At 37.8% G+C, this 11,626-nt stretch overlaps 1 protein-coding gene across 2 annotated transcripts in view; it reads right to left on the reverse strand.

Moving 5' to 3' along the window:
- LOC139936551 (vitamin D3 receptor B-like) overlaps positions 1 to 11,626 on the reverse strand; it is a 272,855-nt gene that overhangs the window by 223,283 nt on the left and 37,946 nt on the right. Inside the window, exons 1-2 of one of the 2 annotated variants that reach the window (XM_071931408.1) lie at positions 8,693 to 8,734; positions 930 to 1,034 (exon numbers count right to left, since the gene is read on the reverse strand). The gene's annotated coding sequence lies outside the window, so the exon portion shown is untranslated. Of the gene's footprint in view, positions 1 to 929; positions 1,035 to 8,692; positions 8,735 to 11,626 lie in introns of those variants that run through there. The other variant, XM_071931399.1, reaches the window with a different exon arrangement.

An 11,626-nucleotide genomic window follows, 5' to 3' on the forward strand; every position in this document is an offset into this window, starting at 1 on the left:
CGCGTGCAAGACGCACGATGCAAGCTTAGACGCATGAATTCTTGGTCACCGTATCTTGACTGCACAGCGTTAACAACACAATTCAAAATTTGCACGTAGTGCGTTTTGCGTACACACGGCAGACTGTGAGAGTACGAACAAAAATGGGAATTCCTTAACGTTGGGAGCTGCATTATTTCATGAAAATGACGGATTTGTGAAGAATATATGACGATCAAAACCCACCGCAGAAAAACATATGCTGCTATGGAATGTGAATCTGTTGAAATTGGTGCTTTCTTGCAGGTAAGATTTGAGTTATGAAGCTGTAAAAAATTTCCGCCCCAGAAATGTACCCTGATGTCCAGGACGTCACTGTAGTACAAAACGAAAGTGTAAGGCCGCCAGGGCTAACTTTTATTGTGCTCCATGCTGAAAATAATGTAGCAAGATTGTGGATTATCATATTTAGTCAATAGTTAGAGAAAGCCTCATAATATTCAGGTAATTTTCCTTTTTCCAGAGAACCACAGAGTTTCAGAATAGGCTAGAATCTCTACAATAGTCTTACTCCCATTAATGTTACTACAGCCAATGGAACACAAGTCCTCATACTTAAAACCTAGTTAGGGTTTGTATACTAATATTTATGAAATGAATTGGTAGTGCAATAGATGAGCCCAGAACATCATAGAAGAGAGTACTAGGGGTTACCTGTTAATCTCATTGTTTTAAAAGTTTATACAGCAACATCCTTGTTTACAGGTTTCCTCAGGCTTAATCTCATTGTTTTAAAAGTTTATACAGCAACATCCTTGTTTACAGGTTTCCTCAGGCTTACGAGCTACAGTGATTCAGTTCACTTTTGAGGCATCCTTGGTTTCCATTACCAAAAAAATATCTAAAATTAACAGTTAAAAATATTCAAACTGTTTTATGATCATACATACCCACTGTCCCGTCGGGTCCAAACTTAATGATTTTACAGCTCCTGCTGTTTGGAATTCTATCGACCGATGGCTCCCAGTAGAAGTCACATCAACGATGGTTCCTTCCTGGGAAGAAGAACAAATAAAGAAGAAAACAAAATTAACTAAAAGCCTGATCTTAAAGACACTGGACACCTTTGGTAATTGTCAAAGACTAGTCTTCCCGCTTGCTGTATCTCAACATATGCATAAAATAACAAACCAGTGAAAATTTGAGCTCAATTGGTCGTCGAAGTTGCGAGATAATAATGGAAGAAAAAACACCCTTGTCTAAGGGATTTGTGTGCTTTCAGATGCTTGATTTTGAGACCTCAATTTCTATATCTGAGGTCTCAAAATCGAATTTGTGGAAAATTACTTCTTTCTCGAAAACTACTCCACTTCAGAGGGAGCCGATTCTTGCAATGTTTTATACCATCAACCTCTTCCCATTACTCGTTACCAAGTAAGGTTTTGTGCTAATAATTATTTTGAGTAATTACCAATAGTGTCCACTGCCTTTAAAATTTAAAACGTAGAATTGTATAACTATCACGTCATTTGTCTACATAAACTGCTTTGCATTTTTATTATAGCTCTACTTCATTCTTTCAGAGTGACCGAAAGAGAAAGGCTACGGATGTGAACAAAATTGTAATGTACCTTGCAGATAAATGAAATGAAAGTGTGTGCGACAGAATGTCATAAGCAACATAATGTGCAAACTGAATGTGAAAGTTTTAAGTTTTTCTACCATTATTATTAGAAAGTTAAATTCCACGTGGGAACTAATTTCATTGGCGTCACACTGTGACCTACTGCTGGGACAACATTTTGTACCTTGCATATTTTAGGTTCAAGCAAACAAACAAACAACAACCAACCAAACAAACAAACAAACACCCAAACCACCCCAAAAATAGTACACAAATAATTGTGGCAGTTATGAGTTTTCTATGGCACTGAAATCTAATTAATATAACACCCAAACCACCCCAAAAATAGTACACAAATAATTGTGGCAGTTATGAGTTTTCTATGGCACTGAAATCTAAACAATATAACACCCAAACCACCCCAAAAATAGTACACAAATAATTGTGGCAGTTATGAGTTTTCTATGGCACTGAAATCTAAAAAATAAAAAAATAAAATAAAAAGGAAATGAGCTGATCAACCAAGGAAACGCATACCAGTATTTTCTTTTTTTTTAATTTAATAATTAATTAACCCTATAGGTTTTTGAACAGGTGACAGTTAAATACATTTTCTATTTTCCCCAAAAACCTATTGGCTATAGTGTCATTACAAAAAACCCACTTCCAGTGACAGACAGTATAGAAAAATATGAATGCACCCTCAAAGTTCAATAGCATACACATCATTTTTATAGGCAGAATTATGCAAATGTATGTCATGCACAAAAGAAATGTAATTAAATACATTTTGTCATCCAATTTGTAACAAAAGAAAAGGCTAAAAAAGGAGCTGAAAATGATAAATTAAAAACAAAACGCACACATGGCCTTTAGATTAGTCAACTTTTGACCCTATCACTTGGGTAATTAAATCCTCACCACGCACGCAGCACAAAAAGGCTAGTTATGTATAGAAACCTTTGTTTCAGCCAGGTTTTTTTCCATTGGTAATTATCCAACGAGTCTATGTCAATCATCTCCACTCTGATCTTCATTGCTGTATTAAAATTCAGTCAAGAGAAATGCTTGTGCAGGTTAAAGGTTTTGATACCTTTAGTAGATCAAGTTTTTGGCCATGACATGAATCCCTACTCACTGTGAATGAAGATGTTTGTATTAAATATAATTTATCTGTAGAAGTTTCAGCTTTTAAAGTTGTCAAGTTTTTGAGAGACAAAAAAAGTGAAAATCACACAGCAATCTTTCCATGAATGTCGTGTAAATACGCTGTACATGTTTAAAATGATGATCGTCTCCTGAGATTATTTTCTCAAAAACTATTTGTAGTTTGGACTGAACAAATACAAAATGACTAGAGCAGGACTTGTACACATGACATCCAGATTAACATATAACACTCATCCAACTGAGCTACCCAGCCCTATGTTGGCGGTCTCCCAATTAGTCAATATCTTTGTTCGGGGGTGCCAGTCAGAAACCATAAGATAGGTTTTTTCAATTAGTTGTTTCAATTTTAATCCCTGGTTTTACCGACATCAATTCTTAGTTAGGTACACAAATGAATGCTTAAATGTTACCACAGAACACATAAATGTAAAAGAGAATATATAGACTGTCATAATTACTTAAACAATTTCCCTAACAGGAAAAGTTGCTCAATGCATTTCCTTTGGGCGTCTCATGATCGTTGGAGCCAAACTATGGGCCTTGGATTGTAGTGAACTTCTATCAAACTGGACACATTTTCTGATTTTAATGGAAATGGATGTTAAGTTTCCTGACATGATCATTCTTATACCTCTGTAAATACCAAGGTTCTCACTGATGACTAAAACTTCCAACATTCAAAATTTAAAAACCAGAGAGGAAAGAAAGCGTGAACCCTCAACAAGAAACCAAGTTTGATGTTTTGACATGCTTTAAAGGCACTGGCCACTATTGGTAATTACTCCTTGGCACAAAAACTTCCCTCTGAAGTCATGTAGTTTTTGAGAAAGTGGTAATTTCTCACTCAAATAACAAAAGACTTCAGCTAATGCCTTTTTTAATGCATCTGAGAGCACACAAAATAATGCGACAAGGGTGTTTTTTCTTTCATTATTCTCTTGCAAATCGATGACCGATTGAGCCCAAATTTCCACACGTTTGTTATTTTATGCATATGTTGGAATACACCAAGTGAGAATACTGGTCTTCGACAATTACCAAAACTGTTCCAGTGCCTTTAAAGGCAGTGGACACTACTGGTAATCACTCAAAATAATTATTAGCATAAAACCTTACTTGGTAACAAAGTTCTTGTGGGAGTGTCGTGGCCGAGCGGTTAAGAGGACCGAATTCAAACTCTGGTGTTTCTGATCAGCTGAGTGTGGGTTTGAATCCCCAGCCGTGACACTTGTGTCCTTAAGCAAGACACATAACCATTGCTTCGTCCTTCGGATGGGACGTAAAGCCGTTGGTCCCATGTGTTGTGTAAACGCATGTAAAAGAACCCAGTGCACTTATCGAAAAGAGAAGGGGTTCGCCCCGGTGTTCCTGGCTGGATTGGCAGCATATTGCGCCAGAGCACCTTGTAAACCATTACATGGTGCTTAAGGATTAGGTCTTATATCTCAAAATTCGCCCCACTCCTTGTAGCAATAATACCTGGCGCTTTGTATCCTTTGGCAAAAGGCGCGTTATAAATACGGTTATTAAAACATTGTGAGAAACGGCTCCGTCTGAAGTGACGTAGTTTTCGAGAAAGAAGTAATTTTCCTAGAATTTGATTTCGAGACCTCAGATTTAGAATTTGAGGTCTCGAAATCAAGTATCTGAAAGCACACAACTTCGTGTGACAAGTTGTTTTCTCTTTCATTATTATCTCGCAACTTCGACGACAAAATGAGCTCAAATTTTCACAGGTTTGTTATTTAATGCATGTGTTGAGATACACCAAGTGAGAATACTGGTCTTCAACAATTAACAAAGCTGAGGTCCAGTGCCTTTAAGTAACATAGGCAGACATCACAACACAATTGGGTCACCAGTATGCGAAAACCAGAAGTGGTAAACCTCCTGAAATATGAGTGGAAAACCATGGAAGAGTTGAACAAGGGGGTTATTTTGCTGCTACTTATTGAATCAAAATTCCGCTGATGACAAAAATTGCTGGTGATCAACAGAGGGGAAAAACTAAGCATTAATCTATATTACAGAAACATGGTATTACAGAAGGTTCAAATACCATGGAAACATCATAGGACTAAAAATAACAACAAAGTTGTATAAAGCGTACATATCCAAATTAGTGCTCAGGGCGATATCACAAAGACAAACTAAACAAAAAAACAAAAACAACTATTAAAACAGTTTAAATACAAAAGACTGGATCTATCGACATGAGGTGTGTTTTGAGAGATGTTTTGAAAGAGTGAATGGAAAGTGGATGTTTTGATGTGAAGAGGTAGTTGATTCCAGAGATGTGGTGCTGCAACAGAAAAAAGATCTGTCCCCCAGGTGCGATGAGATTTGATTTCTTCAAGAAGCTATTTGTTTCCAGGTTGAAGGCTAAGAAGGTCGAGATGGTTTGTAGACTTTGAGCATGTCCAGGATGTAAGTAGGTGCTTGCCCATTAAGTGATTTGAAAACAATGAACAAGAGTTTATAGATGAATCTAGAAGATATTGAGAGCCAGTGAAGATTTAAAAAGACAGCTTTTATGTGGGAATGTTTTGTTAATAATAGTAATATGAGACAATTCTTATATGGGCCTTGCATCACTTTGAGATCCCTTTGTGCTTGAGAAAAACAGTGAAAGATAGCAAGAAAGGAGAAAACAAGTTTTTCTTCTACACACATTCAAACCTTTGCAACAACAAAAACCCTGAAAATAAGAGAACAAAAGAAGCTGAAAAGGCAGAATAAATTAAGATGTGTAGGGCTTGAATTTGGCCTTATACAACACTTGCCAAAATTGTTTGAGTTTAAAGGGAATGTTTATCTTTTATTGTTCTTATAACTCATACCCATTCTGTGTTTTTCCAGAGCAAAATTGAAAAGTTGTTGAGGCATAATTTACAGAGGCACCACTTCAGTCATGTTTTACATTATCAATAAAACAGTCTTTAACCTGCATCTGCAGGTACACATTTTGAGTGTGCTAGGTCAATTTTTGAGCTTAGCAACTCCATGAAATAACACTGGCATGTTTCTCTTTTGTCAGATAAGGGCATGAAACCGTCACAAGAGGGCGCTATTCAAGTTAAACTGTCCTCATCTTAAAGCATCTCAGTTTAGTTGATGGAAATTTTTGCTTTTTGGTTAAAAATTGTTTTCTACTTCATATTTCATGACGCTCAAGTCTAAATTGTTTCATATTAAAAATTGTATTTCTGCGGGGTGTTGCTCCTAAGTTAGTTGTTCCAAGTTTTATTTTCCCCAATGATAAACAAAACCTTTTTGGAACACAACACACAGTCACACCCGTCTTGATATTTAGAACCCAAAGCTGTTCCTCTGACATCGGTATGTTGGTAAATATATCAGAAACACATTCCCTAAAGGCTCTACTCAGGGAACAAATTTATTGTCCAGGACCCGCTCAATCTTCACGAAAACAATTTGTTCAAACTGTTGGCTCTAGAAATGGCGGAAACTCATTAAAACTGAGCGATATCTATTTCCTTGACACGTCAACTCAGTCGTAAATCAACAACATACGCTGCAGTGGAGAATACATTTGATACTGGGCACAGGCATTTGGCAATTCCTGATACAAGATTAGGGTATCCGTGGGTCTAAACTTTACACAAACTGTTATTCTATTTTGCCTGTGGATGAAATCCTACCCACTAGGCCTCAACAAAAAATATATGCACGGGCATGTCCCACTGCAACTTGAAATACTCATTGGAATTACATGGGGAAAAAGCATGGCGACATCCAAGGCCTATTGCTTTGGCATTTAGAAAGAGTTTCACCTCAAGTCATTAAGTAAGCCATTCCAACACCAAACACCTCCAGGGTCTAACTCTACCTTTTTGATACCGTGGCTTGGGCTCCAGCTTAGGGTTCAACATTAAATTTGTTTAAAAACATGCGCTTAGATACAGGGTTTCAAACTGGCGAACGTGGCCTAACTAGCAAACGTGGCTTAGGGTTCGTCGTTTAGTTTGTTAAAAAACATGCGCTTAGATACAGGGTTTCAAACTGGCGAACGTGGATTAACTAGCAAACGTGGCTTAGGGTTCGTCGTTTAGTTTGTTAAAAAACATGCGCTTAGATACAGGGTTTCAAACTGGCGAACGTGGCCTAACTGGCGAACGTGGCTTAGGGTTCGTCGTTTAGTTTGTTAAAAAACATGCGCTTAGATACAGGGTTTCAAACTGGCGAACGTGGATTAACTAGCAATTGTGGCTTAGGGTTTGTTGTTTAGTTTGTTAAAAAACATGCGCTTAGATACAGGGTTTCAAACTGGCGAACGTGGCCTAACTAGCAAACTCGGCTTAAGGTTTGTTGTTTAGTTTGTTAAAAAACATGTGCTTTCGGTACAGGGTTGCAAACTAGTGAACGTGGCCTAAGTCAGAGCCCAAGCCAAAAGCTATGGTTTCAAAAAGGTCTGTTGGAAGATCAATTAAAGACTTAAAAGCCCCAATCTAAAAAGAAAAGGAAAGAATACAAAAGTATGCAGTTTTTACTCACTAAATATGCATCTGGAAGTTGTTTTTGGTAAAATTAGATACATACAGGGGCCTAAAGGCAAGCCCCAAGATAAAAAGTTCATTAAATAATTGATCCGGACATGTATTTCTTACATCAATGAATTTATGATACAATGTTAAAAATTCATTCCGGCAACATCATGGCTACAACTAGAATCTCGGTCAGTATGGATTATTCACAGAAATATGGCATAAGTTTCGGTGGCCAAACTGCATAATATATTTTGTTTGACCTAAGTTTAGTTGGTAAGACAATGCTCTAGAATTGCAAAGGTTGTGGGTTTGAATCCCACCCGAGTACTATGCATGTGATTTTTTTACAGAACTTGAGGAAGTACTGAGTATCCAGTGCTAACACACATCGGTGTATATGGGTAAAAACCAAAATTACCATCTTAAAAACCTTAAAAGAAATGCTGTTAAAGCCATTATACACTTTCGGTAAACAGTAATGTCCAAGTCCCACACTTTGTGTATCACAACTTATATATAAAATAACAAACCTGTGAAAATTTAGGCTCGCTCGGTCATCGGAGTCGGGAGAAAATAATGGGAAAACCCACTCTTGTTTCCGCGTGTTTCGCCGTGTCATGACATGTGTTTAAAATAAATCCGTAATTTCTCGCTAGCGAGAATTTAAATTGTTATACTGTTTTCTCAAAAAGTAAAGCATTTCATGGACTAATATTTCAAGAGAAGTCTTTCACCATTACCTTCTGTAAACCCTGTAAATTATTTGTAAATCTGTGAACTTTTTTTTTTTTTTTTTCTGTACCGAAAGTGTATAATGGTTCTAAAGTTAGTGGACACTATTGGTAATTGTCAAAGACCAGTCTCCTCAATCGGTGTATCTCAACATATGCATAAAATAAGACCCTAACTCCTCCCATTTGAGATTACCCGATAGAAAACCCTGGAGAGAAAGAGAGTAAAAAAACAATAACAAATGTGATACAAAATCTGTCCCTCTTGCACTAAGCTCCCTTAAGAATACATGTATACTTAAGCACAATCTGGCATTCTCTTAGTGATACACCACCTTGCTTGTGTGACACTGCAGGCAATACAGTCAAGACATGTACATTCATCACATAGAGAATACTTCAGAGGGAGTCTTTCTAGGTGCTGAATGCATACATTGCATTATGTCCCAACACTTGCTATTCAAATAAACCCTCCTGTTGAACATATACATGTAGACAATCACACCGCTATACTGATAGCTGCATGACGTTTACGATAATGAAATTTTTTCATTTAAAAGGTTATTGTAGAACACAAGTACTATACAACATCTAGCAAGAAACATTGTTCTGCATTGTTTTGTATCAGCCATCCCCTATCCCTTACCACTCGCCCAAAATTATTAGACTCGCAAACGTACAAACTTCAATTTTCACGTACCAACAGGAAACACCAATTACTCCACACCTCTGAAATCAAATAAAAACATAACAAAATTTGAGCATGTCCATTTCGAAAATGAGGAAGACAAACTAGATCACCGTCATTAAAAAACATACACATCTCAAAAGGTTTAATTAGAAGCCAGGTCAAGGGGAAACTTACAGCATAAGTGTTCGTGTACTCAGAATTTACCCAACGACTAGATCATTAAATCACTCCAGGAGAAACTGGAGCACAAACAATTGCAGCATCTACTCGTCAAGGTTGTCTAGCTGCCACGACCTGGAAAGACGTCCCTAACTTCATCACAACAAAAAATGCGTTCCGTCAGTGACAACGTTTGTAGATTCGGATCTTAGTCGAGTATATATACGGTGGGGTTTTTTTTCTTCCCCGTTTTTTCTTCTTTCTGTCTTTTATATTTTTCGTCTTCTTTGGCGACCATACGAAATGAGAGATGACAGCCCGATGATGAAGGGCCTTAATCAAGAGAAGGGCTGAGTGAAAATCACAGGCAAATGCATCAACCTCGTTCAGTGGAGCGTATCCGTATCTATCTCCAGATGCAGAAGACATGAATACGATGCTGTGCACATACTCAATGTGGGGGGGGGGGGTATAGGGGTTACATACATAAGTATACACCCTGCAAGATTAAAAGTATGGTCGCAGAGTAGGCTATGGGGGGGGGGGGGTAGAATGTTCAAGGTCGCACGCTAGACATTGACTTTGACTGCAGGGGTTGCAGTGAGGGGTTTTGGAGGGATGGCCATGATAAGCGTGGCCATGCAGGAAGCACAGTGCGACACAATTTTAAATAGACTTAGATTCCATCAAGCGAGATGAGCAGAGGGTTCAGTAATTCTTTGCACACCGGGGGGGGGGGGGGGGGGGGGGGCAGGGCAGGGTTGGAGAAGGTGGCTCGTTTTATTCCCATATCGCATGTTCCAATAGAAGAGTGATCACCACTGACACGATGAGTGAGGCACAGCCCTATAGGGTTAGCACCCTAGATTCACTGTATGGTACATGTGGAGGATCCAAGCAGACATCAACTTGCCTGCATGTAATTAAAGATGACAGATTTAAGACTAACCGTGGTCTATTCTTGTAGGATTCTTGTATGATTCTGACTCTCTTATAAGAATCATACAAGAACCTTAAAAGAATCTTATAAAATTTGATACGTTGGAATCGTACGGGCAGTGTAACATCAGAAATCTGCATACATTCTCAGTAAAGGTAAATGTGACTCAATCAACCAGTATTTACCAACAATCTTACGGAAACGCAATATCAAGTGCACCAATTAAGTGAGTAAACTCTTAATCTTTTCCATGACACTTTACATAGACATCAGAGGTGCTTTCAACTGATTATTTGCTTAACAAGCATCATGTTAAACCCTCTATAGTTAAACATTCCGTCAAAAATATCAAGGGTGTAGAAGCACGGCCCCCAGCTTTTACACAAATAATTATTTTTTCCCGACAGCTTTCTCAATTATCAATGGTCATCTTTCATCTTTTTGATTTCCTCTTCTCTTGTTTTAAAACCCTAATTTTGAATGGCCTGTTTTAAGGGCCCTGTGAGAGGCGACTCCCCACAACTGTTTCTTTCTTTTCAAGATAAATGAAGAGTTATTCTAAGCAGGACAATGAATGACAACCTATAACTCAAGTTGTCATGGATTATTTGGAAAAGACTGCTTCAGACACCTACACCTAATGCTGCCCTCTGTTGGTGCAAAGACTTCATTCATTTCATCGTTTGGTACAACTGTATACATACTAGGAATTATACCCATAAAGAGATCCACTTTTCATTGAGATATTTATTGGTTTGGTTGAGGGGGGGGGGGGGTAAGCCAAAACCCACAAAGGAGGGCAGTCCATAATAATAAGGCTTAAATTTTTGCACTAGAATGCTGACCCGAGGTCAGAGATTAAGCATTGGGACATCGACAGTACATGTATACTGACTCAATAATACCTGAAGCATTGGGACATCGACAGTACATGTATACTGACTTAATAATACCTTAAGCATTGGGACATCGACAGTACATGTATACATTACCGACTCAATAAAATATAATACCTTAAGCATTGGGACATCGACAGTACATGTACATGTATACATTACCGACTCAATAAAATATTATACCTTAAGCATTGGGACATCGACAGTACATGTTTACTGACTCAATAATACCTGAAGCATTGGGACATCGACAGTACATGTATACTGACTCAATAATACCTGAAGCATTGGGACATCGACAGTACATGTATACTGACTCAATAATACCTGAAGCATTGGGACATCGACAGTACATGTACATTGAATACTGACTCAATAACACCTGACAAGTTCTGCAACTTCCACAAAGGAGGGTATTACAGCTGCAGTCTTGAGTTTTTCAATTACTTTTCAAGAGCTAATGGTGTTATATAGCTTTAGTTGAAATAAGCAAGATAATAATAAAAACGCAGATGAAATGAAGATTTTGAGTCTATTATTATATTATCAATAGGGGTTAGTTGGTTACAGAGTAGGGACGTTGATGTTTGACTGTTTCCTTAGTATGGTCCTAGCCTTTCCAATATTGGTAATTCTTAAAGACCAGTCTACTCACTTGGTGTATCTTAACAATGCACAAAAATAACAAACCTGCGTGAAAATTTGGGCTCAAATCGTTTCTCGCAGTTGCCAGAGAATAATTGAAGGAAAAAACATCCTTGTCGCACAAGTTGTGTGCTGTCAGATGCTTGAATTTGAGACACAAGCTCAGGTCTCGAATTCAATTCAAATATTTTAGTGAAAACTTATTTCTTTCTATAAAAAAAAATGTTGCTTCAGAGGGAGCCGTTTCTCACAATTTTGTATACTATAAACAGCTGTCGATTGC

The sequence above is a fragment of the Asterias amurensis genome, chromosome 1 (assembly GCF_032118995.1).
Source record: "Asterias amurensis chromosome 1, ASM3211899v1".
NCBI classification, from domain to species: Eukaryota; Metazoa; Echinodermata; class Asteroidea; order Forcipulatida; family Asteriidae; genus Asterias; species Asterias amurensis.